This window comes from Rattus norvegicus, chromosome 19, assembly GCF_021556685.1.
Source record: "Rattus norvegicus strain SHRSP/BbbUtx chromosome 19, alternate assembly SHRSP_T2T, whole genome shotgun sequence".
Classification (NCBI taxonomy): domain Eukaryota; kingdom Metazoa; phylum Chordata; class Mammalia; order Rodentia; family Muridae; genus Rattus; species Rattus norvegicus.
In genome coordinates this window covers 35324671-35352610 of record NC_141552.1, presented here as the reverse complement: position 1 = coordinate 35352610, position 27940 = coordinate 35324671, and the positions used below count along the sequence as shown (strand labels likewise).

Here is a 27940-nt window from a genome sequence, read left to right as displayed (position 1 = left end):
TACTTTCTAACCCTGGCAGTCTGTGAGCTGTTCCAGCATGGCACCTTGCCACACTGCTTTGCTTTTACTCACAGTTCCCTTGGTGGGTTGTTACCAGGCCAAGCATACACATCCCCGTTCTGTAGCAGGCTCAGTGTATCCGGCCACCTCATCCCCTCTTGAACTCAATTAAGTCGCCACATGAAAGAACACACCACATAATAACCTCCGATCCAATTGATAAGAGATAATTTGCCCAAAGCCAATAGCACAAAGTCCTATACGCACCCTTAGAAATATTCATTACAACCTGTACCTATGCGCAGAGAAGAATCTTAACATAGCCACCATGTTCTCCCAGCTCCTCTTCTCCTGCTTCTCCCTCACCTTCTAAAACTTCTGTTCCCTTCCTTCTCCCAATCACAGGCCTCGTTTTATCTTGTCTGCCTTCACTTGCATAATGACATCAACTTACAAGGACCCAAGGCTTGGATTCTCTGGTGATAAAGGCTGCAATTAACACCACATTAGCCACAGCTTTCAGCCCTCAAGGGTCTCTGCTGGCTTCCATGCCAAGCACTGGGCAGGTTCTAAAGAGCAGGCTATTGTTTCTCTTCACACAAGCATTCATGCCTCAACTCTTCCACACTGACCCACAGTCACCCTGACAGTCCTTTCTTAAATAATATTTGTTTTTCTTTCTCCTGAACATGAGAGCTTACCAAGGAGTTCATGATGTGAACTCAACCTTGCTTGTCTAGCTCAAACATAGCTTTCCAAAAAAAAAGTATAAATCTCAGGTGGGCTGGGGCAATTCTTGAATCATTGTCCAGCTATGGTTAGGCAGGGATTTTGTTGAGTCCTCAGAACTAACTGGATTGACTCGTGTAGCCCAGGTGGGCCTAGACTCAGTACGAAGTCAGTGATGACTTTGAACTTCTGATCTTCCAGCCTCCTTCCGGAGTGCTGGGTTACAGGAGTGCTTTATGTCAGTGCTGGGGCTAGAACTCAGGGCCTTGGGCATCCTAGACAAATACTCTAGTAACTAAGCTACATCCTTGCTTCCAGCTCATAGGATGTGGTGAGGACCACATATGGAGTGGGCATGAAGTCATTGCAAGCCCAATGGGTTGTAGCAATCAGGCCTAATGCTTGCTAGGAATCTGCAAATCCTCCCTAAGACACCAAATCATTTCCCTAGTGAAAATATTCTGAAAATTGGTTGAATTCCCCTAACTCCCCAGACCTCCAAGTGCCAGCAAATGATTGTATATAGGTGATGGATAAAGAAATGTTTATGCAAATTGAATCCTGATTAGCTACCAAAAAAAGTGGTCTGTTTTGAATGTGTTCATTTTTATTTGAGGGCTTTGTTTGCACATTAGCTGCACACAATGTGATTTACATCATTGGCCTCACCCTGCCTTATTTGCTTTAATGTAATTGTCTGTTCAGATCCACTGATGGTGAAAATTGCATTTGTCCTTATCAACGAAGATTCTAAAAATGAGAGGTTCAAAGGAGGCAAAAGCTTTAAATGCAGGAAAAGTGTGTTTATTATCTTTTTAGGTCCTTTGAAATAGTCTTATCCCCTAGAATAGGATAATCTCTTTGCAGAACATCAAAATGAATGGCTCACTGTGACCCCCCAATCAGGGAAGTTGCTAAAAAAGAAAAAGAGAAAAAAAACAGCAAAAGAAAAAAAGTGGATTGACTCAGAAAATCTCTGTCAGTTTCAGTTTTAGCTAACGGTGTTCTTGGATAACCTTGGAAGATTTGGGGATTTTCCGAGAAATCAACACTGTGCTTTGGCTTGAATAAAAATGGACCTGGAACTCTTCCACTGCCAGAATGCTGATGGCAAGAAACACCTCTTGGTTGAAGGATAGATAGTATACAGGACCGCATGTGGGACGCACAGGAAGACAGACAACAGATTTGGAGATAAGAAAGGAAGTTGTCCCAATGTGGAAAGAACTTGCCCAACTAAAGCTCAACGTTGAAAATCCATGTTTGTAAGGCTCTTGGGTTTATTTTCTATGTAGGACAAAGTTTCAGCCACGTGTTCTCTTCCAACAGATTCGACATAGGTTCATGTATAGTTTTGGACTGTCAGGTAAGTGTAGCTTTGGCTGTATATATAATTGTTGGGGTACAGTGTGGGAAGATGTGTCTCTGTATTTTCAATTGTTAATTCTGTACTGGCAGAGAGCTAAATGCTGGCAGGATCTTGGTATGTTATTTCTATGATCACCCTTCTCATAGTTTGTAAATACTTGTTCTTCCTTACCTGCCCAAGGCAGCCTAATATTGTATCTGACTGACTCTAATAAAGATCTGATGGCCAATAGCTGGGCAGGACGCAAAGAGTGGATCTACGAGCAGAGAGGGGGCACTTTGGGAGAAGAATTGAGAGGCTGGAGTTCAGCCAGTGGACACAGAGGTGGATGGATGGACCAGAGCAGGCCAGAGAGCTACAGCTGGCCATATGGAGGGACGTAATGCCAGGATTAGTCTGCATAGAGTAGTCAGGAGACTGCTCAGCTAAGGCCTAAGCTTTAAAACATTAATAAGCCTCTGTGTTATTATTTGTATCACTGGCAGGTCAAAGATAGTTCTACTATTTATAGTCAAAACAGCTTGACATCCATATTAGCTTTGTAACAAACATCATGGTGCAGGTCCACTTAATCTGTCTGGACAGTGTCTCGTCAAGTCCCCAGAGGTTCTTTGAAGCAGGGTCTGTTGAAATTATCTCTAGAAACATGAATCAGATGACTAATGACTAAGATCTTAATACCACCAACCAACCCACCATCCAATGGACAAACCAAACATCCAATGGACCAACCCACTCTCCAACAGACAACTTCCAAAATCACCCATGCAAGTAGTTTACAGGCTGACTTGACTCCCAGAATAATCGAAAGGCACTTGTCATAATATGCAGGTCCTCTGGTTTCACTTTAAAAAGTCAGAATAACTTAAGGGAAAGAGAAAGAGGGCTGGGGGTGCAGCTCAGATGCTAGGATGCTTGCCTAGTACACATGGAGCTCTGGTTTGGCTCACCAGCAATATAAAAATTGGGCACGATGACGCATACCTGCAATCCTAGCCTTTGGGAGGTAGAATTAGGAAGATTATAAGTCCAAGATCATCTTTGGATATTTAATGAGGTTGAAGCTAGCCTGCAGTACACTGGACCTTGGCATAAAGCAAATATAAAATACAAAAGACTGAAAGTAAACAACAGAAATCCCAGACATCTAGAGAGAAAGTCGAATAGAAAACATAATAGTAGTTTTGGGAAAGTAGGATGGTGGAGGAAGGAAGTAGGATGGTGGAGGGAGGGCAGATCTAAGCCAGGCATGGCAGTCATGCAGGCCTGTGATCCAGAGTGCTTAGGAGGCTAAGGTAAGAGGACCAGGACAGAGTTGACTACACTGCAGCTTCCAGGCATGCAAAGTCGGGTCTGAGCTATATAAGACTGTATGGAAATACCAGTGACTCATTAACATACACAATTAATATGCCAATAATAAAAATAAAAGTATTTAGAAATATTACTTGAGGAAAGTGCTTGTCCTGCGTCTTTACCCATGCCCCACAGATCCAAAGGTACTCGTGGGAACTTACTGAACGAACTAACAATTCATGGGAAAGTTATCTGTGATTCATTGTGGAGCGGACTTTAGGCTAAGCCTCAGAATCCCCTCTGTTTCCTTTCTTCAGTTGGACAATTCCTAACAAGTCATTTTCTTTCTTAGGACTTTGGTTTACACAAAAGAAGTGAAAAATGGCTAAAATGACCCTTTCTTGACATCACAACTTTGGTTAGCATGAATATACAATGGGTGTATCTTTCATTTTGTGTATATGGGTGTTTTGCCTGCATGTATGTCTGTACAACTTGCTTGCCTGGTGCCTGATGAGGCCAGAAGAAGGCATAGTATCCCCTAGAACAGTTGTATGTCGTGCCAGGAATCGAACCTGGATCCTCTGGAATAGCAGTCAATGCTCGTAACCACAGAACTATCTCCCTAGTCTGGGTGCATCTTTCCAAGACCCATCTAAACATAGGGCTGCAGGCTGTGATTTAGATAGCCCAATACTAAGACAAAACACCTTGCTTTTTTGCGAAACAGTGCATCTTTGTAGTTGGGAGTCTATTTTGGTCTAGCTTCTGAGAAAGCACTCCCTTGCCCAGGTTTAACTTTCCGGTTAAAAGTGCATCTGGAAGGCACAGTAGTTTCTTCTCACTTGACAAGGAGGTGGACCAGGCCAGTGAGAACCCATGGCCTAGCTTGATGGCTGCCTCAATTTTCCCATTCATTCTATAGCCATGGATTCATCTGATCTTGACACAGATCAGTAAAGGTGGGCAGGTTGGGGACACTGCAGCTACTTCTGGTTTCCAACTTGGATGTTGGTGTCCTTGAATGGAGTGTAAGTAGCACATAAGGAAGCCTGCCAGTCTTGTTAAGCCCCATCAGCTAACACTGTGCCTGGCATACAGCAGGCGCCAGTAATTATTCATTGAGTGAATAAATAAATGTATGAGTCTGGTCCTCATTGCCTGACCATTCTCTGGAAGTTAAAAGTGGAGAATTACTTTCACAGCCAAAGTCATTTTTAGAACTCATGTGACTCCATTAACTCCATCTTTTTAGGATGCATTGATAGGTCTTGAGAATGGGATTTTCTACTGTGAGAGAGCTTTTAGAGAAATATCAACTAACAATTGCCGTCTATCTGAGAGAAATTTCCATCTCTGATTGGCAGGTGAAAAGAGGAGAAATTCTTGTCTCCAGAAGCCGAAGACATGAGTTCACTCCTACACTCCTTTCTGTGGAGAGGTAGCAGGTCACAAAATCATTGTTTCTGTTGGCAGAAAAAAATGGTCAGAACTTATGTCAAAAGCTAGCATGGTACCATCAGCAAACTCCTTCATTTGAATTATGTCTTTCAGCAAAACCATGCTGGGGGATGGTTTTGGACACTGTGTATTCAGATCCTGAATTTGATACCCAGAATCTGAGTGTGATCCAGAGGATGGTATGATCAACCATATCCAGTCTCTATGTAAAAATTGTTTTCCATCACTCCTGATTGAATAAAAATGAGCTGATCAGCCAATAGCCGGGCAAAAGAGAATGAGGTGGGACTTCCAATCCAAGTCAGGGGGTCCCAGTAGAAAGCAGGGAAAGATGGACCATGGGGGAGGAAGTTGTAGACAGACCTTGAGGAGTTACCATGAGCAAGCCACCAAGGGAGTTTCCACAGGCCACATGGATCAGAGTGAGCCAGGCTGAGACTCGGACTGAGGGTAAAGGACCACATGGCTGGGAAACAGGCAGCCTCAGAGAGTTAGAAAAGCTCAGAGCCTGCCCAGCTTGGGCTTACTGCTTGTTAGTAAACTTAATAGGGTTTTTGTGTAAATTATTTGGGAACAGATAAGGCTCTCATCCTTAAACTACTGCCTACAGGGCCAATTTCGAGGTATATTTTATAACCTCCCTCTTTCAGAAAGTATGTTTTTCATGAGATGTGATGAATAATTTGGGAGGTGACAGAAGAGGTAAAAAATAACTTAAAGGAAGGAACAAGTGTGTAGGAGGGGCGAGGCATGTATGCAATCACAGTCCTCAGAAGGCAGAGGTGGGCAGGTGGATGGTCTCATCTGAACCACAGAGTAAGACCCTGTCACAAAGAACAATAAACAAATAAGTGAGTTAACTCAAATAAATGAAAAAGAGACAAATGAAAGTATAGTTCTGCTGTAGCAGAAAATAAAAACTGAAACAGGTATGCAGGCTTTGTAGTTTTTCATTTTTCAGTTGGTTACCATGATGGTTAGTTTTAATTGCCAACATGATCTAGAATCACCTGAGAAGAGAGCTGCAATAAGAGATCATCTATATTGCCCTTAGTGGCATTGTCTTAATTAAATAATTGATGTAGGAAGACTTAGCCCACTGTGAGCGGCATCATTCCCTATGCTGGAGTCCTGAATGGCATAAATATGGAGAAATAGAGTGAGCCCAAGCAAGCAAGTAGTGTGTATTTCTCTCTGTTCTTGATTGAATTTGATGTGACTAACTGATGTTCCTACCTTGACTTCCCAACAGTGATCAGTGGCAATCTGGAAGCATAAGCTGAAATAAAACCGTCTCCCCAAAGTAGCTTTTTGTCGGTATATTTTATTGTAGCAAAGGAAATGACACTAGGACAGTAATGACATATTTGAAAATCTAAAGTTCAGTAAAACTTGATATTTAGTTCTGCTTAAGCACTGGGACTGTTTCCTTACATGGCCAATAGCTGACTGGAGACCAACAGATGTTGCAGTTTCTTATTCTCAGAAAACATTTCCTGTATCTTTAACGTACACATGCACGCACACATGCACGCACGCCATGCACACTCTAGGATATACCTCCGGGCATATCCAGCCCCTAAGCATCCCAGCTGTAGGACTTCAGCCTGCAATCACCCGGGTCTTTTCCTATGAGGCTGCCTGGGAATTCTCAGCTTCCTCACTGGATAGGTAAGAGATTCAGGGAGGTGCCCATGGAACCAGCCCCCACACATACCCCAAAGGGAAGGATAGGATCTGTGGACAAATATCAACCATAATACAGTCCAAGTAGAGTTCAGAAAGTCCTCAACAGCGCCAAACCCCATGTCCTAGTCAGTGTTCTATTACTATGAGGAGACGATACACCACTGCAACTCTTATAAAGAAGAGCGTTTAGTTGGGGCTGGTTTACAGTTCTTGAGGTTTAGTCTCTTTTCACAGTGGCAGGAACCATGACATGTCAAAAAGTATGGTGCTAGAGAACTAGCTCAGAGTTCTCTATCTCGATCTGCAGGCAAAAGGGAGAGAGTGCCTCTAGGTCTGGATTAGGCCCTTGGAAACTTAAAGCCCACCCCCAGTGGCATATTTTTCTCCAACAAGGTGTCTCCCAATCCTTTCAGATAATGCCTCCTGGTGACCAAGCATAAGTGTTTATGAGGGCCATTCTTACTCAAATCACCACACCCCAGTTGCCCAGAGTAACAACCAATCCATAAGTTCTCTTTGGACTAGGACCCTTCCCTTCCCCTTTACTTTTCTGGTACCATCTTCCAAATATATAATCTGCAGTCAAAGCATTGTCACATGGGGCTGGTAGGATGTACAGTTGGTAAATAGCCCTGTGCGTAGAGATGAGGACCTAAGTTCAGACATCCAGCACTCATGTAAAAAAGCCATGTACAGCAGTGGGCATCTGTAATCCTAGCACAAGGGGAGCAGAGACAGGCAGATCCTTGGAGCTTACAGCCAATCAATCCAGTCAGTTAATGTGTGTTGTTTGAGTGAGTGTCTCAAAGGGGAAACTGTATAGTGAAAAAGGGGGAGAGCAGATGTTAACCCCTGACCTTCACATGTACACACACACACACACACACACACACACACACACACACACACACTTGCATGCCATTGTTTCAGGATTTGCTTCCAGAGAAGTCATAAGACAATTCCTTTAATTATATCCTAAGAGGAGAATAAAAATAGCCTTATAGCTGACTTGACTTGCTTGACATTTCCTAGTCCTGTGTCAGGAAACAAACCACTGTCCTCAGTGAACCAGAGGCCCCAGACACCCCTGAGAGGAGTGTGGCTGGCCATTCTTTTCCTGTAGGTGGTGTGTTCTCATTCCTAGTATCCCTAGATTATCACCTCCAGATGGTGTGTCTAGACCATTCGCCAGTCTCCTGTGTCTCAGTGGGGACTGTGATGAAGGAAGTTGTGTCATGTGTAAGTGACACCTTCGGGGATGAGTCTATCCTTTCTCCCAGCATCCCTCTTCCATGGCCTCCGCCCCCCATCTTTGACATGGGGTTTTGTTGTGTACACCAGGCTGGCCCCAAACTCACGGTGAAGTCCAAGCTGGTCTTGAAATTTGGTCTTCCTGCCTCTGCCTCCCATGTGCTGGAGTTATAGCCCTAAAATTTTCTCTTTTTGTCAAAGGGCCTATCACTCTTTCTGAAGGATCATTTCTTACCTGGCCTCATCCTGAGGAGCCTCAGGAATGGGATTCAAGCTCTACTTCCTGTTGCTAACACTGCCCATAATGCCCTTGTTCTATGGCTGTGGGATAGGTAGCCACTTGGGGTGTGGAAAGTGTGACATGTTTCAAAATTCAGGAACATGTCTTACCAGCTGAGGTGGGGTAAGCGCTAGTCACTTTTCAACATTCACAATTCTTTCCTCATGGTTTTGTCGTGGAAACGTAGTAGAATAGTCAGAAGGTCTAATAACTCTGGGCTCACTGAGAGTGTTCAGTGAATAGTAATTACTAATATTTAAATTATTAAGATTCTAGTTGACTGAGGAAAGGTGACAGGAACGTTTATATAAATCTGATGACTTTGGACCCCCATAGCTGTGTGTCTGAGCTCAGTGGCCTTCTGCCAGATCCCCCACTCATTCTCCAACTGCTTGGCACACCACCTTCGGCTGCAGCATCAGGATGGAAAAGGTCATCTCTTTTATCAAGGACATCTTGGCCAGGGGTATGACCACCTCCCAGATGGCCCTGGCCTAGGTCCAATGAAACAGGTGGCTTCTGCAGGTACAGCCTGGCAGAACACAGATCACACACAGACAGTAAAAAGGCATGGGGGGCCCCACTATCTACTTGCAAGGAACATCATGGGCTGTCCTTCTGGAGTGGCATCTAGTCAGTGATATGCCTGACTTCTTCCCCAAACCCTTAGTCAGTTTCAGATCAGCCTGGGATGCACAGTTAAGCCCTGTCTCAAAAAGCCAACAGAAGGAAGATGAGGAGGGAGGCCAATGGGAGAAAGAGCAGGCTCATCCCAGGGTAAGTGCAAGCAGATGTTCCTTCCTAAAGCTCTGAGGGCATTCTGACTATGCCTGGGCCTCTCCGGGGGGACAGCGGGGTCACCTCTGTTTGTGTAGTCCACCTGCTGTACCTGCCAACCCTTGCTTAAGCAGTGAGTTGAGGGAATTCAGCTTGAGCACAGGTTCAGAGGCCTGGGAGGCTGAATCAAGATCTCTGTATGGGGCATTGCCACCTACTGGAGGCTTAATTGGTATGCTAGACCCAGCCAAAGCCCTGATTCCTAACTTCTGCACAGCATGACTGCAGATCCCCGTGTGAGCGGCTGAAATCAAGTATATCCCAGTATGGATTATTGAAAGAAGACTTGTGAAGATGACAGACAGTGCTTGTCAAGAGTGTATGGCCTGTTGTCCCCAAAGGCTTGGAAGAGCCTTGTGCTAGTCTTGTGCGTTGAACTGAAGAAAGAGAGTGAATCTGTTTCCTGCCTAGACAGTGGAACCCAGAGAATTGTGTAGGATTTATAACTTCTTCCTGACAACTGGCCTTCTAGGATTCAGTCATTCTTGTTCTGTCCAGATGGAGCTGGGGAAGGCTCCTGAAAAGGGTCTCATATCAATCAGGTTTGATGATGGGCACCCCAATTCCATGTGTTGACTGGGGTTAAAGATAAGGCCCTGTCATTCCAAAGGTGAGGCAGTTGCACTATCCACTGTGAGGATTCAATATATGTTTAAACATTTATGTCTCTCATTTGTCTGTAAGCATCAATTCCTCTATCATGCAAATACTCTGTGTTCCATGTTTATTATGCTGATGCAAAACAATAAAGTAGGACAGTGCTAATGTGGAAGGAAGCAGGATCAGGACAGAGGGAAGCAGGATCAGGACAGGTGGAAGCAGGATCAGGACAGAGGGAAGCAGGATCAGGACAGAGGGAAGCAGGATCAGGACAGAGGGAAGCAGCACCATGAGAGAGGGAAGCAGGATCAGGACAGAAGGAAGCAGGATCAGGACAGAGGGAAGCACGACCAGGACAGAGGGAAGCACGATCAGGTCAGAGGGAAGCAGCACCATGAGAGAGGGAAGCAGGATCAGGACAGAAGGAAGCAGGATCAGGACAGAGGGAAGCACGACCAGGACAGAGGGAAGCACGATCAGGTCAGAGGGAAGCAGCACCATGAGAGAGGGAAGCAGGATCAGGACAATGGGAAGTAGCATCAGGACAGTGGGAAGCAGCATCAGGACTTGGGAAGCAGGATCAGGACAGAGGGAAGCAGGATCAGGACAGGTGGAAGCAGGATCAGGACAGAGGGAAGCAGGATCAGGACAGAGGGAAGCAGGATCAGGACAGAGGGAAGCACGATCAGGACAGAGGGAAGCAGGATCAGGACAGAGGGAAGCAGCACCATGAGAGAGGGAAGCAGGATCAGGACAGTGGGAAGCGGCATCAGGACAGAGGGAAGCAGGATCAGGACAGAGGGAAGCAGGAATAGGACAGAGGGAAGCATGCTTCTCTGGGGGGAGGACTAACTCCCTTTGACCCTGCCTCCGTATCCGCATTGTGAGTATATATAAGCATGTGTACAATTCACAACCCAGTGAGCATGCTTTCTGAAGCATAGCTAAGTGCTCTCCGCCAGGAAGTTATGCACGGCCAACCAGGAACTGAGGCATCAAACAATACTTAATTTCATTTCTCTCTAAATATTATTGAATTCCATTCTCAGCAACTCTTCTTTCTGACGCACTCCTTTTGAGGCAGTTCAAGTGGAAAAAAGCGCTTAGCTGCAAGTGTAAAACCCTCACTCGACAACAGTAAAGCCCGTAGTTTAATGCAAAGGCCTAGGCGAGCTTTGTTTTTCACGTACATTATTTAGCACAATCATTATCTTCTATGTTTGTTCTCTCTCTCTCTCTTTCTCTCTCTCTCTCTCTCTCTCTCTCTCTCTCTCTCTCTCATCTTGTTTTAGAGACTCTTTCTACCAGCCTCCTCAGGAAATGTTTTAGCTCTGTAGAGCATTCGTGGTTTGTTTGTTTGTTTGTTACTCATTTCATAATTATTAGCTATAAAAAAATCCCCTTGGGCAAGGGGTTCCACCTTTATTGGTTCCTTCAATGAGCAATTTTCTGTAAATGTTACATAAACGTATTCAGGGAGAAGTGATGCTCTTGTCTCTGAATTCTTGGTAGCCTGCCTTGACGACACCCCATGATGCATCCCGCACCAAACTGATACAGATTCCAGCCATCTGAACACACCTCCCTTGTTCCAACTTCCTTCCTTTCTTTTTTCCTTAGTGGGATTTTCTACATGACCTTGGAGCCAGACTCTGACACGTAGTATCTATCTGACCTGGAATAAGATACTTATCTCTGGCTTATTTTCTGTCTATAAACTAAAACTAAGAATAGGACCTGCCTCATAAGGCTGTGGTAAAGTCCAAATGAGCAAACACAAGAGATACCAAGAGATACCATGAGAGTCCTGACTGAGTACCAAGCACTCCGTGTGTCAGCTTCTCCTCTTCATCTTTCCTGAAGTAAAGTGGTTTCACCATATGCTTCCAAGGGATGACCTAAAACCAGCCTCTTTGTATGCAGTGCTTCTAAAGAGGGTGCTCGCTCATGGAAAGTGCAGTCTGGTACCTACATCATGCCGAGGAAGCAGCCTACCAGTTATGTTACAGAGAAGATGCAGCCCAGTGCTTACATCCTGGAGAAGGTGTAGCCCCGTGTCATAGTGGTGGGAGAGTTGGCAGAGCGGATGAACACGGTAGGGAATGATCATGCTGAATGTTTTACTAGATCCCTTGCTTTCAATTTGGATCTTTAAGGAGGTTTAAAGACACAAAGAAAAGCAACAACAAAACAACACGTTCATTCCTTTATACTTTAATATATATTGGTTGTCGTCTCAGCATTGGAGAGAAAGAACAGGGCAAAAGAGAGCAAAGTTGTCCATGACAAAAGTGATGTTAAAATGGCTAGAGTGACCTAGGATAGCTCTCCATTGGGGTGATAACAGGTAGATGTCTGATGGATGTTAGGCCACAAGCAAAGACACCAAGGCACCTGCTTGAGATAGCAACATTCTTTTCTTTTTACCACTGTTTCCTCAGTGTTTTCTCCAGCCTTGGGACAGATATCCACAAAGGCTGGTTAGTCTTTTTGTCAACTTGACACAAACTAGAATCACCTGGGAAGAGGAAATCTCAACTGAGAAAATGTTTCCTTCAAATGAACCTGTAAGTCTGTGGGAACATTTTTGATAACAATGGATGTTAACAATTGATTAACAATTGATGGTCTGGGAAGGCCCATTCCATTGTGGATGGTGCCACCCAGGCAAGTGGGCCTGGGTTATATAAGAAAGCAGGCGTGAGGAGCTAGCCAGTAAGCCACACTTCTCCACAGTTTCTGCTCAAGTTTCTGCCCCCAGGTTCCTGCCTTAATGTCCCTTCCTGATAGATTGTAAACTGTGAGATAAATACTTTTTCCCCCAAGTTGATTTTAGTCTTGGTGTTTATCACAACAACAGAAAACAAACTAAGACACTCCTAAATTTTCCCATGTGACCTATTGCTTAAGAGAGTCACCTATGGGAACAGCTACACTTCTCATTGATCTTCTTTCTAGTTTAGAACTTCTGCTCTGTGTGTGTGTGTGTGTGTGTGTGTGTGTGTGTGTGTGTATTTTAAAGGTAACTATCAAACCTTATAAACTTCCAATACAGCAGCCGTCTAATTAAATTACCACATGCTGCTGTTTGCAAGGCTAAAGTCTAGGGAGAGCTTTGTTATTATTCTCCTGGAGAATAATTTGTGGGCAAATATTATTAGGTTTGATTTTTTTTTCTAAAATGTTAGAGGTGAAGCTATTTAGATCAGAGCAGAGATCGCTCCATTTCCCCTTTGGTCCTTTCCATTTCAAATGAAACTTCATGCTAGGAATGTAGAAAAACTGGCTTGTCTTCATGACTGCCAAAGCAGGAGTTCCATGCTGTCACTGAGTTGCCATTCCATGCCATGCCTGCTGCCAGAGCTCTTTAGGCAGGGGAAACCCGGTCCAACACAATCCACAGGAAGCTGTAGTTGAACATCATTATATGGTACAAACCCAAGGACAGCCCAGGGTCGTGACTCAGGGAAAATCTCTTTCATTTTAGCAGCTTACTCATTCTAGGTCGCGTATGTAACAGGCACTAGTGTAACTGCAATGGGAAAAGCTACTGGTATCATTCCTTAAATGATGTGCTCTGAGCTGGATATGGTGGTGTATAATCCCTGTACTCAGAAGGCAGCGACAGACACGTCTCTGTGATCCATGAGTTAGAGGCCAGCCTGGCCTAAAGAGCATTTTCCAGGACAGGGCTGTTAGACAGCAAAACTCCTCTCAACAAAAAGGAGGGGGGTGGTTCTGACTTTAGTATGTTCACCCTGATCCTCCATCAGTCTATCTAGCACCCACCCTAACTCTTCAGCAACATTTGTGTCTCCATCCTTTACCGTCCAACCACCCAGCTACCACAGCTTTGCTTCTCTAAGTATGTGTGTCTCACTACATTGTCCAGGATATATATATATATATATATATATATATATATATATATATATATATATATATTAAACTCCAGGACTCAAATAATCCTCCTGTCTCAGCCTTCAGAGTAGCTGAAACTGTAGGCATGTGCCACTGTGCCTGGCAAAGTCTACAGGTTCAACATGCATTTATTTCACAGGCAACTGCTATGATTTAGATGCATCGTAAATCAAAGACCCGTGGGTTGGAAGCTTAATCACTAGCCTGTGGCACTACTGGGAAGTAATGGGATGTTCCAGAAGCAGGGCCTAGCGGAAGGGCTGTAGATCGTTGGAGCATACACCTTCGAAGAGGACACTGAGATCCCGGAAAGTCAGTCAGTCCCACCCTGGCCTCTCTCCCTCCATTTCCTTTTCCAATGGCTATGAGGTGAGCAACTTCTTTTCCTGTGCCCTCCCTTACCAGGTCACCTCAGACCCCAAAGTGATGAGACCAAGCAACCATGGAGCTTGGAAATCATAAGCCTGAATAAACCTTTCTTCTTGATTATCTCGTGTGTTCTGCTCACTGACATATCAATATTAACATGCCAAAGTGGCAAGAGGCTATCAACCAAACAAGCAGGGTTGCCATAGTTGGCTGGCTTGACATTCGCTATCTACCACACCCAGATGCCTCTTGTGCTCAGAAGGCAGAGGAGTCATCAAAGCAACTCCTGGGCGGCAGACATCATGCAGCAATTGGATGGAGAATGAAATCTCCATCTACCTTCTAATGTTTAGCAGTCAATGTGTATCTATAAGCCACTTAATTTGCCTTAACCAGTTACGTTTTAACAGCAGTTTATGCAAATAAATTGTTATATTATAAGAATACAAATGCACAGCTCATAACTGTTCTGTTATCGTTAGTCACAAACAAGAGAACATGACACAAAGTAGGTATTTTGTCTCTCGGAAACAAAAAGAGCTTTGAAAGAACAAAAGATTACACATCAGTTCTTCGGGGAGGAAAATGCCTGCCAAACGGAGGGTACAGAATGGAAGACAAGGCCAGCCAGTCTCACTCCACAGCCCTGCTCACACAATGAAACCACGCATTTGTTATTTGGAAAGAGAATCCTATTTGCATGTTTACTTGAGAGGAAAAGAAGCCGTAGCTGATACATGAGAACACAAGCCAGAAAGAAAACAAAAGCAGGTCTCGTATTATTCCTTGGATCTGATTATTAGTTATAATAATGCTGGAGGGGAAGGCTCAGAGGTAGTTTGTTGCACTGTTGTTCTTCCTTTAAGAATTGAAAAGCTGTTACAATGTAACTGTGCCCATATACACACATGCCATTGTGCATATGTGGAGGCCAAAGGACAACTCTTGGGAGCTGGATCTTGCCTTTACTTTATTGAGGCAGGATTTCTCTTGTCCTTGCTAGTCTGTATACCCCAGGCTAGTTAGTCTGAGAGCTTCCCCACGGTTTGCCTGTCTCCACGTCCATCTCACCACAGAAGTGTTGGAATTGCAATTGTGAGCCAGTGCATTCGCAAGCTTGTGTGTGCATGTGTGTGCCTGTGTGTGTGTGTGTGTGTGTGTGTGTGTGTGCCTGTGTGTGTGTATGTGTGTGTGTTTACACGTATGTGCAGGTACCCTGGAGGCTGGAAAAGAGCATCAAATCGCCAGAAATATAGGTGATTGTGAACCTTTTTTATAAGTTCTAGGAATCAAACTCAGGCTATCAGTCTTGAATAGAAAATGGTTTTACCTGTTGGCCATTTTGTGAGCCTCCCGCTTTAAAATTAGTTTTTCCAGTGCTTTGAACTCAGGCCTCACACCCATGTGAGGCAAGTGCTCTACCACTGGGTCACAGTACAGACTCACACAGTCATTCTAAGAGGTGGGACAAAATGGCTATTCCAAGCTGGAAGAACGCAAAAGAAGTCAAAATAAGTTCAGAGGGGAAAGGTAAGCGCTTAATTGTCACTCTGTGACTCAAACACTTCGAAATGAATCCATTGCTAAAGTCTCTTTTTCTGAAGGGGTTGTAGAAAACCAGGGAATTAATTGTTCTTTCCTATGTGGTCATTTGCTCTTTTGGCTGAATATGGTTGTGTTTAGAGAAGACCTGAACTCTCACATCCTAGCAAGAGGCCTGAAGCCACCAAAAGTGGCTGATGAGAATGAATGGAGCCATGGTGTCTGTCCTCTCCCTAGGGCTGGAGCTTCTTAAGTAAAGTTAGTTATTCCTTGTTCCGGGGGGAACACCATCTTGTTCCTCTTAAGACTCCCTCTCTCAGCAGAGCAGGAGAGCTACAAAACAGGCGAGTCAAGCAACAATGGCTCTGAGACAGAGACTAAGTCCTGGTTCTGCTGTGAGACCTTGGCTAAGACAGTTAACTTCTCTGTGTCACAGTTTCTTCGTCTATACCTAAGGCGGATAATATTCATTCGTCCTTCAGAAGGCTCCTTGAGCATCATCTGAATCTACCAGTTCACAAAACAAGCAAAACAAAGCACCGACTCCCAGTGTAGTCCCAAGCCTGGAATCAATGCCCGACCAGGGCTAACAGTTGTTACTCTTGGCAGCAGCCTGCCTTCCTGCACAGCTTCTCCTAGGAGACAGATTTTTAAAATCATTTTTTTAATTCTCTATTAATTTTCAGAGCCAGCATTATTCATGTTTTCTTATTCGGGTCCCAAATATTGGCTTTCCTTTTCACATTCTTTTCTCAGCCACTGTTTGAGAGCGAGCCGGTTTCCTTTATAGTCTACTGTGATCTTGTTCATCAGTGTCTTCCCAACAAGCAAGCTCATTTCTCATGTAAGACAAGGTCTCACTATGCAGATTAACCAGCATTGAACTTCCCACTCCTTCTGCCTTAGCCTCCCAGGCCTGGGCCACGTACACAACTCCATTTTCTTTTCCCTCAGCAGACCTCCATGTCTCTCAGCTTTCCCTGTCAGTTTGTATTTCGGAGTGTCTTCTAGCTCGGCGCCTGCCGCCTTCTGCCGAACTATTATTCATCCAAGGAGACCGACATCTTTGCATCCGTCTATGGATGTGTGATTCTTGCTCTGCACAGGGTTGCCCACCCCTGAACCAGCACTAAGGTATTGATTTTTTTTCTCCTCGTCATTTAACATTCTCACAGACGCCCTGAAAGAGCAATTTACAAATGATTGTGAAAGTGCTTTGGAGAATCTGAGAATGTGTTTGACTGACAATTCCACACCTTCCACCAGGGCTCCAGTCACACGCACATTCTCTCCTGAGGAGGTTTTGAATTCCCACTGAAAATCCTGTTTGCCAGGCAGCCACAGCGCTGCCTGTGTCTGTGTCGCTGCCTTGTTCCTTTTTTGATCTCTCTCAGTGGGTGGCTGGAAATGGTTTTTGCCAAAGCCTTGCTCCAGGCTAGCCCTGCTCCTGGAGAAGAGACTAAGACACCATCCTGAAGCCAACACCGGGCGTTTCTTTGTAGGTCATCAACACAGTGGGTAGACTCGGTTCTCCTGACTCCACCTGACAGGCCCAGCAATTCATGAGCCTTCTAGGGCAGAAGCCAGGAGGCTCAGAGCAAAGCTGCCGTCAGACTGTGTATTTCAAGGTTATTTATTAGTTCTTTGCTTGCAAACCCAGCCAGCTCTCCAACAGGCAATTTGCCTTATGCAGCCTGCCACTGAGGTGCAATTTGGAGACGCAGAGACGTCTGAGTGATTTTCCATTCTCTGGTGACAGTGTTATCATGGAGAAGAGAGAGGAGGGCAGCTCACTGTGTTAATGACTGTTTCCCATTTTCAGAGGTTCTGGGGGAGCCCCAGCGTGCACAGCACAGACTGTTGCCAGATTCTAGGGAACTTGCCTAGGGTCCTCCTTTAGAGAAAGCAACTCTAATGGTTTTCTTTGCAAATTCTTCTTCCCACCCCTCACCTGTCAGTGTTGCAGAGTAATGCTCAGCCCTGATACTCTATGCACTGGACACTGCCTAGTGTAAGATCTCCCTAGTCAACACCACACAGTGAAGGGGTGAGAACGGCATCCGTTCAGATCATCCCCCCAAGTCTCTGGCTACCACCCTGATCCCTATTTCTTGTCTCATCCAAGTCTCCTGAACTCTTCATTCTATCCTTTTTGGGGCCCTAAGGAACTTCCTAGCCCAGGATACCCCTCCTTTGCTCTTTGCTGTGGAAGTGGTGCTGAGACTCAAACCTAACTCCCTGCCCATTTTAGGAAATGTTTGAGCCCAGAGCCACACCCATAGCCCTTGGAAATTGTTTGTTTTGTTTATTTGTTTTAAAGACAGAGCTCTTGGATCCCAGGAGGGCTGTGTAGCCAATGCATTCAAATTCCTGGTCCTACTCTCTCTACCTCTCAAGTACTAAGACAGAAGACATACATCATCATGCCCAGACAGCCCTTGATTTTATGAAGCAGGGCCTCTTGCTTCATACTCAGTATTCTCTGGTCTTCACCTCAAACGTTCTGAGAGATTCCAGGTGCATGCTATTCACCATGCCTGTCTCCTCTTCCTCTTTATGCTGTGTCCTCAGAGGAACTGGCTTCTAACCCAGACTAGAAGCCCTCAGAATACCCATTTGCTTCCTTCATAGCTTTCTCATGCTCTGGGTTTGTGACAGAGCTTAGTCCCTTGTTCCCCTCAGTGACCTCACGAGCCTGTGAGGCAGGTAGGGTTACCTCTGACAGAAAGAGTTTGCAAGGGCCGTTCTTTGTTCATTCTGACTATAAGTGACTGCCCTAAGGGCTGAGGAGGAGGCACACACATGCGCTTGCTCGCTTGAAGATGATCTTTCTTTTTCCAGGTCACCTCAGAAAGCATGCGGAAGGGAGCTACTCCCTGTGGGTCTGAAGACTTGGGAAGGAGAAACAACACAATCCCTTCCTAGTTTTAGTTTTGCTTCTTGGCATGGTGTGTGTGTGTGTGTGTGTGTGTGTGTGTGAGAGAGAGAGAGAGAGAGAGAGAGAGAGAGAGAGAGAGAGAGAGAGAGAGGGAGAGAGAGAGAGAGAGAGACTTTTAGTGCTCGCCATTTCCATAGGTCCTCAGACTGAAGAGCAAGTTGATTGTTTCAGAGATGAAGTGTGTAAACTGAAGAAAATTTGAAATAGCAAATGGGGTAAAATCTAAAAGTCTGAAAAGCAGTCACCCTCCACCCCTGAGGAGGATGTTACTAAAAACACAGACCTAAACATTTTAATTTTTTTTTTAATTTGCCTTTTGATTGAAAGAATCCCTTGACTCTCAATATCTTCTCCTCTCTGATCCAAACACCAGGCATCTGGAGCCTGGAAGGGTTTGAGCTGATTCTAACGCATTCCTTTAGAAGTCAGTCAGGCACAGGGCAGCAGCCACAAGCTCAAGGGCATGAGTCACATAAGAGCCAGACTGCGTCCTCAGAGCATGGAATTGTGTGAAAGGTTGCATTTGGAATCCTGTCCAAGTTGGAATCTGTTTATGGTGATTGCTCCATGAATACGGACAAGAAGTTTAATGTCTCCAAGCCCTGGTTCCTATATGAGCAGCTGAGGGGAATGCTGCTCATCTCTTAAGGTTCTTTTGAGGGTGAAATAGAATGCAGCTGTCCACTGAGTGGATTAGATCATTGCAGGCCTTCATTCAAAACAGTACGAAAGGCTGCTAGGAGTCTTAGTTGTTTTCTATTGCTGTGCTAAAACATCATGACCAAAACAACTCATTTTTTTAAAGGATTTATTTGGAGCTTATTAATTCAGAGCGATAGAGTCCAAGACAATTACCATGGGGAAATAGCAGCAGTCTGAGTCTGGCCGATGTGGCTCACATCTTGATCCATATCATGAGGCAGAAAAAGAGGGACAGATTGGGAAAGGCCAGAGTATTTTGAAACCTCAAAGCCTGGCCTTCTCCAACAGGCTGTACCTCTTAATTCTTCCCAAACAGTTCTATAAACCGGGGACCAAGCATTTAGTTGATGAGCCTTTGGCGGGAGTAGGGGATGGGATAGGGGTGAGTAGACTCATTCAAGCCACTAGGAAATTTGGAAGAGGTTAAAGTCTTCAGTAGAGACATGGGGCCTGGCCTCTGTCTACCTCTCTGCCCACCCCTGTGTTCCACACAACTGCTGTGTCCCTGTTCTCCCAGCCCTTGTCCTCACGTCTTGCCACCAAAGGCCTATCCACTCCGATTGAAACACTTCCTCCAATCTGTCTTTAGCCTTAAGGCCACATCCTTCTGTTTCAGGTTCACTTCCCCAGGAACCTTTTGTCCCAAGCCTGAACTGTCTCCCTCGTTCTGATTTTTGTAACCAATATGGTTTCTCTTTCTGACCTTAATTGCCACCCTGAGTTCTGTGACATGTTTGCTTGCTTCCAGTGTGTCTTCATTTGAAGTGGGAAATCCATGATGGCCAATATGTTTTCTTCACTGCTGTCTTCTCGACTGGCCCTCAAACAATTGCTGAGTAAGTTACCAGAGTTTTCCTACCCAGTGCTTGGCACACAGTATGGTCTCAATAAATAGCACTTCTTCCTCCAACCTTCTTGGCAAGGAGACTGAAGTATAGAGCTGAAGATAAGACAGTCTGAGGGTGGTGGCTGCTGTTATGGAAGCTGCTTCCTCTTCCCTCCCTCCCTCCTTCTCTTCCCTCCTCCTCCCTCTCTCTCCCCTTCCTCCTCCTCCTTCCTCCCCTTCTTTTAGCTCCTTGAATCTTTATACACCCCAATAACTATATTCCACAGAGCCTAACAAAGTAAATCCTCATTTTATATTTTAATCAATTTGTTCCACATAAAGTATATCCAGGGCGATAAGAGCAAGTGTTAGGAAAAAATAAAACACTAGACAATTCACAGAATTTGCCCACTAGTCCTTGTCTTCTAGCACTGTTTGACTTGAGAAAAGGAGCCAGGGAAAGAGAAAAGGCCACACTGTCTCTGCAGGGGTGAGCATCAGGATTAATTAGAGAAGCTTCCCATAATGAACCTTGCTATTGAAAAATGCATGAATGGAAGCCATTTCTGCCCTCCGCTTTGTGAATGAAGCAAATAGAGGAGTTCGGGGGAGTGAAATCATCCCCCACGGTGCAATGCTCCATCCACCCTTCCTGGGTGACTCATGTGCTTGTGGAGCTCGTGGAGCCCAGACTGTGTGGCCTGTGCAGTGGGAGGAGGAGAAGGCAGTGGGAAAGACACATTGGCAGGTTCTCTGCAAGTGTGTTAGCAGCTCTGATCCACTGGGAACCAGGTGGCTCAGGGAGGCTATGAGGGAGGGGGATGCTTGAGCCTCACTAGAGCTAAGCTGACTAGATTAACTAGAGGCGTGGGCATGTGGAGAGGACGGTGCAGAAGAAGTTCCTAGGTAGAGGGCTGGGCATTTTGCAAAGCTGAATCTCAGGTTTGTGATCTATTTCTACCTCTTCTGTGCCTCAGTTTCTCCAAATGTAATGAACTCGGATTAAATGCTTGTTCCAAAACTCCATCAGGATAAGAATTTGTTTGGCTCATGTGAAGTCATCTTTGTCTCTCACCCCTCCTAGGTCCATCTGGCCCCTAAGTTCACTCATGTTTACTATTTCCTTTCTTCCTCGACACCCTCCCCCAACACACACCCTCCCCACATCGCCAAGGCTAACAACTGGAAGCTTATTTAGTGCCTCCGGGAATATCTGTTGGGGCAGAAGAAATGACAAGTTGCTATATTGGCATTTGCTCCTCACTTTAAGAACAATAAGAAGGTTAGAGATGGACTAATGCAGACACTAAATACCAAGATTGCCCAAGAAATATTGAATCCTATAGAGGCAACATTTTGGTAAAGAGAATTTGTTTCTAACCAACTGGATAGTCACTTTGATTAATCACCATGACTGTGCAATCAATAGCAGGCACAGAAAATCAGGATGCCCAAACCATGCCACTTTGGTGTAAGTTGGCTTTGAGCTGAAGACAATTGCAAAGAATAAATGGAAGACGGGTCCCTGCGTCCTCCTTTCTGCTCCTAATCTGGGTATGAATTTCCCTTGGTAAAGATACCCATGCTGCCTCAGCCCACAGCCTGAAGGGAGATAACTTTGTCACTGGTGAGTCTCCATAGATAACCCTTACTACTGAGATAACCCTTATCTTTCATTAGTTTCCTATGTAGACTCATCTCACTACAATTTGCCAAACCTTAAATCTCAAACACCATTCTTTCGTCTTGTTATTTCTACACAAACTGTTGCTGGTTCATAGCTCTCAGGCTTAACTCTCTTTGGGGGTCTACCTCCTTTTCTGGGGAACTCTTAGGTGTACACAGACATTGAAATACTACATTTTGTGTGTCCCTTTCCATTATCAATCTGTCTTTCGTCAGTTTATTGCCTGGCCTGTTGCTGGCCCTACATGATGGACAGAAAGGCCTTTGACTCACAGCACATGTTAATAACATCAACCCTTTGTATGACAAGAGGGTGGCTCTGAGGCTCCAAGGAGACACAGAGACAGAACCTTACTTGGGTCCCTGGTAGCTCCAGAGTTTGTGCACAGCCCCCCCACCACCACAAGTGTGCATGCACACAGACACAGAAACACACACAGACAGACAGACAGACAGACAGACACACACACACACACACACACACACACACACACACACACACACAAAACGGTTGCCCTCAGGGTTGCTACACTGTCACTCTGTGTCCTTGGTCCAGTAGCTTTTCCTCTGGGCTTTGATTTCTTCTACTTATCTCTCCATTCCCTTCACCAGCTCTTTTCTGATGTGGCCACCAGCTTCAGTTCTTCCCCTGTAGCTGACGTCATCACTAGACAAGGGAAGAGAGCATAGAATAGTTGGCTTTGTTGGAGATACTCTGAATTATTTCAGTGACTAAAACATCTTCAAATCAAGGCAGAAGAAAGGACAGTTGAGTGTCAGCACCTAGGATACTTAGACAAGAGAGTCAATTTGGAGTGTTTGACAACAGGACTGCAAGAGAATACAATAAAATTCAGAGTTACAGAGGAAGAAAAAAATCTACTTTCACCTGGGCCACATTTATATGCCTGAGGAATTTTGACATGGAGAACATTGGTTTGTTAAATATTAACCCAAACCAACTGACAAGCAAAATGTCACATTCATTCTCCAAGTCTGTCTTTGGTGATACAAAATTCACACACACACACACACACACACACACACACACACACACACACACACACACACACACGATTCTCTGAGTAATGCTGACATTTGGTTCTAGGAGAATTTATTTTATAGGCAAGGCTAAGCCTCCAAAAGATTTAGAGAAAGTAGGCTGGTAAGCACTGTGTGTGTGTGGGGGCGGGTGGCAACAAGGAATGCCTGAGTGTTTTGTTTTCTTAGAGAACAGAATCAGAAGTCCTTCTCTCCCCACGACCTTGACCCTTAGAAGAAGTGAGCTATGCCTCAAGAATGTGGTTGTTGCTTTGAGGTTTCAGGGCAGGGCTCTCCTTAAGAAGGAAACATGGGCCGTGCTACCCTAAAGTCCTGTGTGACAAAGGGGCATAGTAGGACCAGTGGGAAGGACACTTGCTCAAGGCAGTGAAATCTGGTTGAACTGTGGCATGAGGGTAGCTGGATGTTTCTCCAGCTGTGAGGCTGGAGCACTGTGAAGAGATTGGAGAGCTTTGGGAGCCTTTCCTGGTCCCCAGTGCAAACACACCAATAACCTCCACCACATTCACAGCAGCACACCTCGTGTTACTCAGTGTCCCCTCAAGACGAGACTTAACTGTAACCCGATCATTGTCTGTTCTCCATGTCTTACAAGAATGCTTAAAAATATCCCCAAACAAAGATCTCTTGCTGACACTTTAAAAGACATAGCAAATAAAGTGGCGGGGCACCAAGAGCACTCCAAACAATGCCTGCACTTCAAGAGCCCCAGTGTACGCACTCATTTCAAGTACATTCGAGAAAATAATTTACTCCCAGTCTGTTTTGAATAATCGTACAAAAATGGTTCATAAGCATAATAAATCTTTAGCAAGACCTGTTCTTGCATAACACTCACGAAAGCCTCAATCTGAAGATTACACTTAATAGAATTGCCTGTCAATCCCCATCATAATCGATGGGGGCAGATGGCTCTTTGTGCTTTTTATATTCAGAGGAACTACATACCTCTCTCGCTTTCAAGTCAGCCTCCTGGCAGCTCACATTATGATCAGGGGCTTTCTTTATGGAGAACTGTTTTCTTTAAATACCAGACTTTTTGTATCATTATAAATAGATGTGTTCGGAGAGCAGTTTTTCATCTATAATTTGCTCATCTGCCATGTTCGCATCTGAAATGAAGCTCATTGGGAGCTTGTGGTACAGATGCTAACAGAGAAGAACATGGACATAGGCTAGAGGAAGCTAGAACCACCAAGAACTCATAGGGACAAGAGTTTACCATGGCCCTGGCCTTTCTCTTGAGATGTAGGGTAGAGTCCTGGCATATACCTCTTCCTAGTTGGGGTCGGGGCTTCCCCCAGTGATTGGCTACCCCTTTACTTCATCTGAATCCATCATGTGTCATGTAAGTGGTGTACAAGAAGAGCTCAGTTACAATCCTCATTCGTGAAGGGCACTGGGCCAAGAGAGGCCTTCATTAAGAAGGAGTAGAGATCTGGTTATGTCCTGAGCATGCCGCCAGCTCTAACTCCTTGCATAGGCAGATCCAGTACACGCTACCTGTGCCTCTTGGGTAACACTGCGGCAAAACCAGATTTTGGAACCAAAGGTTTGAGTTCTACTCCTCGTTTCTGTGCTGTGTGACTTAATCTGTAAACTTGACCTCTCCACGTTTCTGCCTCTTCATCTATAAAGTAGACAGAATAAGGTTATTATAAGGCTCCTCTGACATAAGGTGGTTAACACAAAGAGATGTCCAAAGAATACCAAGAAAACTAATGCATACAACATATAAAATAAATATCACACACTCTTCTCCTTCAGATGAGGAGTAGTCTGCATCACGTGCGTGCCCTTCCTGGTACTCACTTTTACATTCTGCAACCATTCCTCACAGACAACTAAGGGAGTGAAGACTTATTCACAGAGACTGCCTAAGGGAGGAGAAGTTTCAGAGATCTCAGTCCACCATGGGGGGAAAGGCATGGTAGGGCTCAGACCATGATGGTAAGAGTGTAGGGCAGAGGTCATTCATATCACGGCCAACCAGAAGCAAGGAGAGTGTCAAGAGCTACAGGCAGATATAACCTTCAAAGGCCCACCCCTGATGGCCCACTTCTGACAGTTAGGCTCCACAGACTCCCAAAATAGAACAATTGCCTGGGGCACAGCCATTCCAAGTATGAGCCCAAGGGGCACATTTTGGTTTCAAGCTGTAATGCAGTTCCTATGATAAATTCAGGTGGCCTGGATGCATGACCCTCACAATTTACTTTTTCTCTCAGCCTAGACTTCACAGTTAGAAAAAATGACAATCATGGTATGGCTTACTTTGACTGGCTATTAATGCTGGCGCAGCACATATAATACTTCCGAGGATTGCTAAACTGAGCAATTGACTAGATACTACTAAAAAAAAGTCTTGCTTGCCCAAAACTCCGTGTATATGGCTCACTCACAAAATAATTCTCTCTTGTGGGTATTTACCTGTGGACATCAACCATCTGTCAGTGAGGGAAGGTAGCCACGAGAGAAACCCACAAAGGGTTTTCCAAATGAAGCTGTTATTTTTAGACATCGAGTGAATCCAGAAGAGAGTACTGTTTGATTCACAAAACTTTCGTTTGCACACACTGTTTTCTTACCGCATGGAGCCATCCATAAAGTGTTAAGCAGTGGTGCCCGTGTAAACCACACACTGGGCTGTAGAGGTATCTTCATTAGGGACCAGCATGGTACTAGAAATGGGTAAATTGGATCACTTAATATCATTGCTCTTACCTCCAGAACAAAATAAATTGAAGCATTTTCCCCATTAGAGTTAATAAGACTTGAAAGGCTAAATTTTCATTAGAAGGCAGAAGTCTTTTTAAAAATCTCGTCTCTGAGGAAAGCAGAGGTTGGAGAGGTGGGAAGCCATTGCCACCATCTTCAGGGGTAAGTGCTCATTCACATAACGTAGTAGTGATCTTTGGGGGTTGAGACATCATATCCCAGAAGGGCTGCCTTTGAGCTTAGAATCCATACTCCTTTCTTCTGAAAATAAAAACAAACAAAACCAATCCTTGCACCTCCCCTAACACTGTGTGTTCATTCCCTCAGGAGGTCTGGCTTATCTGCCACAGCCTGGTCCTGCTTAGATACAGCTGCTCAATATTTCCTCAAAGGCAGAGGCTGGGCCAGGGACTTGAAACATGACTGTACTGGAGAGGATCCCAGGAAGCAGGCCATGATACTGGGAAGATGGGAGCAGTGAGGAGGAAACGTCTCCTCAGGGATGTGCTACTGGGGTCAGTATCCTGTGACCTGAAGGCCTGGAGTCTGCAGCCTACAGAACTAGCTGTCTGTCTGGGACAGATGGAGCAATGGCAGCTCCTACCCGCACAAGTTGTAGGATCCCCTAGTGACCTGAACAGCACACGGAAAGACAACAGTTTGGTTTAGATCTAGTGGAATTCTAGGACATCAGGGAAAATCCTGGGGAGGAAGCAAATCTTCTTGAGATGAGAGCCAGCCAAACAGTAAGGGATTACAGCTGTTCTGGGCCATGACACTCCCTCCAGCGTCTCTGAAATCAGAAGCAAGCTGGGTAAGAAGGAAACCTGTAATCATGAAGGCAACGATCATTTGTTGAGTACTTGTCTGTTATTCATTCACTAATAAATATTTGCTAAGAGTCCATCATTGGTCAGCTGTTTTCCTAAGCTCTGGAAACATCACGGCATAATATCATTTAAGGTGGGGGTATTCTGTGAAAAAGGTAAAGCAAGACTGGGGAAGACCAAGAATGATACAAACTAGTCCAGATACAGTTGTGAGAAGATGACCTGTGTCAGGTGAGTGAAGGCACTGCTGGAGGAACATTGTGAGGGCAGTGGAGCAGTGTGGATGGGAGAGTAGCATGAGTCCTAGGGTGAGAGAAATGTCTCCACATCTGAGCAAAGAGGTGCGTGTGGCTGGAGCTGAGCAATGGAGGGGGTGGGTGGTGGAAGAGAGACTTCGAGATAGGCAAGGGTGTCTGTAGGGGAGGGTGGATCTTACCCTTTCTGGGCTAGAGCTACTGAGGACAGCCAAATGGTTTCCTTTTCCCCCTTTCATGTATTATTGTACATTATTGTTGTTATTATGGTCTGAGCCTTATGTGTTCAAGGCTGGTCTCAAACTTGCTTTGTAACCAAGGATGATGTTGAGCTTCTGGCCTTCCTGCTTTCCTCTCCCAGGGGCAGAGATCACAAACAAGAACTACCACGCCAGTTTATGCAGTGCTGGGAATGGGAGTCAGGGTTTTGTGCATGTTAGCCAATCATCCTACCAATCAAATTACATTTTCAGTCTTGGAATGGATTCTAGAAGAATACTAACGTCGAGGGACCAGGAACATGGCTCAGTTGGTAAAGGTACTTGGTGTCCAGGCAATCCCATGACCCTACCTGGTGGAAGGAGAGAACTGACTCTTACAAGTTGTCCTGACTGCCACACATGAGCTATGGCATGTGTGTACAACAGATTGCAAGTGCCGTGTACACAGACGAACAAATAAATAAGTGTAACAATAACTTTAAAATCCATGAGCTTGTGAAATAAAATATTTTCATTGGGTGGCGGTGGTGCATGCCTTTAATCCCAGTGCTTGCAGAAGCAAGCAGATCTCTAAATTGGAGGCTAGCCTGATCTACATAATGAGTTCTAGGACATCCAGCACAATACAAAAAAAAAAAAAAAAAAAAAACTCTGTTGCGGGAGGAGGGCTATGAGAAAGTCTCTCATTTTACACAGCCATCACTGAAGGCCTTGGGCCTGCTAAGCTACTGCTGAATTACATACAGTACCAGCCATCATTAGCAGAGAGGTGGTGTCATACACCTCTAATCCCAGCACCTCCGAGGCACAGGCAGGTTTGGGGTCAGCCTGGTCTACAGAGTGAGTTCCAGGACAGCCAGGGCTATACAGAAACCCTGTCTTAAAACAAAAAGAAAGGAAGGAAGGAAGGAAGGAAGGAAGGAAGGAAGGAAGGGAGGGAGGGAGGAAGGAAGGAAGAAAGGAAGGAAGGAAGGAAAGAAGGAGGATAAAGACTGAAACAAAGGGGGCTGAGGATTTAGCTCAGTGGTAGAGCGCTTACCTAGGAAGCACAAGGCCCTGGGTTCGGTCCCCAGCTCCGAAAAAAAGAACCAAAAAAAAAAAAAAAAAAAAAAAAAGACTGAAACAAAGAAAGAAAAAGAAAAATTAAAATTTTGTTTACATGTTGTGGGTTTCACATGAGGAAGGTAGGCATCCCCCTGGTCTCACCATCATCATACAGAGTCAGGATTGAAACTCAGGAACTTGGGCTCCAAGGCTCTAAATGTCAAGTTAATTTTGCCTTTATTATCTGCAGTTATTCATCCAGAACCTTTTCCTGCAGTCCCCAGCCCCAGTCACAGCCGAAGCCCAGCCCCTATG

General features: G+C 45.0%; 1 long non-coding RNA gene across 2 annotated transcripts; it reads left to right on the top strand.

Annotated features, from left to right (window-relative positions):
* Nucleotides 1–8755: 8755 nt before the first annotated feature.
* LOC120098533 (uncharacterized) lies at nt 8756–26182 on the top strand. Of its 2 annotated transcripts, XR_015644328.1 has the most exons (4): nt 8756–8852; nt 11436–11607; nt 19733–19820; nt 25604–26182. It is a non-coding gene; the product is annotated as an uncharacterized LOC120098533 (long non-coding RNA). The 2 variants fall into 2 exon arrangements; XR_015644329.1 differs by lacking the exon at nt 11436–11607.
* Nucleotides 26183–27940: the final 1758 nt, after the last annotated feature.